Source organism: Fulmarus glacialis, unplaced genomic scaffold (genome assembly GCF_000690835.1).
Source record: "Fulmarus glacialis isolate BGI_N327 unplaced genomic scaffold, ASM69083v1 scaffold16732, whole genome shotgun sequence".
NCBI lineage: Eukaryota > Metazoa > Chordata > Aves > Procellariiformes > Procellariidae > Fulmarus > Fulmarus glacialis.
In genome coordinates, this window is record NW_009198621.1 from 11,076 (window position 1) to 12,251 (window position 1,176).

The window sequence follows — 1,176 nt, forward strand, 5'->3', positions numbered from 1 at the left end:
CGAGTCCTGTGACATTTCAGCATCGATTTGTGCGGTTTCTCCTACAGCCTGAAGCTTGCGGAGTGTACGCGCACACGTGGACATTTGGTGTGAGCCGAGGACAGGAGCCAAGCTGGCATTTACCCGCTGCGTCTGTGTGAGCGTGGAAGCCAGGACACGCGGGGGAGCAGGGAAACATGATGGCCAAAGTCTCCTACAGCCAGATAAGGGGGTTTTGGAGGGGCAGCCGAGGCAGACACCGAGTCCCAGAGACCAGGCAGGGGTGTCCCAGCACCGACATATGGGCAGGCAGCAGCCACAGGGGTGCTGGAAACACCGGGGCTGGAGATGGGACGCTGCTGGAGGCTTACTTGCGTGTTAATGTATGAATTAATTTGCTAGTGAGGAAACGGACAGGAGCAGCGGGACCGTCAGATGCTGTGACAAGGAAATCTGCTCTCGTGAGTTTGCATTTGACTTGCTGGGGTGGGACCGAGCAGCAAAGAGGGGGGGGTGAGAGCCTCCGTACCCCCCCAGCACCGCGATCGGGTGCCTCGTTGTAGAAGACCCCAGGACTGTGCCAGCTCCCCTGTCCTGAGCCAACAGAAGTGTCCAGGCGCTGGGACTCTATTTTTTTTTTTCTGAGTTTAATAAACTAGAATAATTTATTTGACAGAACACAGAAACATCACAGATATGGTGGAGAAACCAAAGAAGCAGGTATCAATGAACAGTACAAAGTAACCACTTTACAAAAAGAAGTACCACGCTGCCCATCAGCTTTACCCAAAAATAACAGGGGGAGCTCCGCTCTGCACCCCCCCGGACAGGGGGGGACACGGCTATCCCCACGGGTTGCTCTCCCATGACAACGCTGACCGCAACGGCACAATAAATAGTGAGAACGGCCTCTCGGTCGATGGTGGGAGACCCCAGACCCTGGCAGACCCCGATGGGGGTCCGTGGGGTGGGATGGGTCCCTGGGCACCCAGCAAGGGAGCCCCAGGACGGGCACCGCCAAGCCGGGAGGCACAAGCATCTGGTGAAACACTGGTTAGGGTGGCAAATGCTGTGTTCCCCTTCCCCCCCCTAACCCAGATAGGTGCTTGACCCCATGCAGGCACAGACAGGGGGAAAACATCAACCAGGGGAGCTTTGCAGCTCGTGGGGGGGCCAAAGCATCCCCGGGGTAACCCC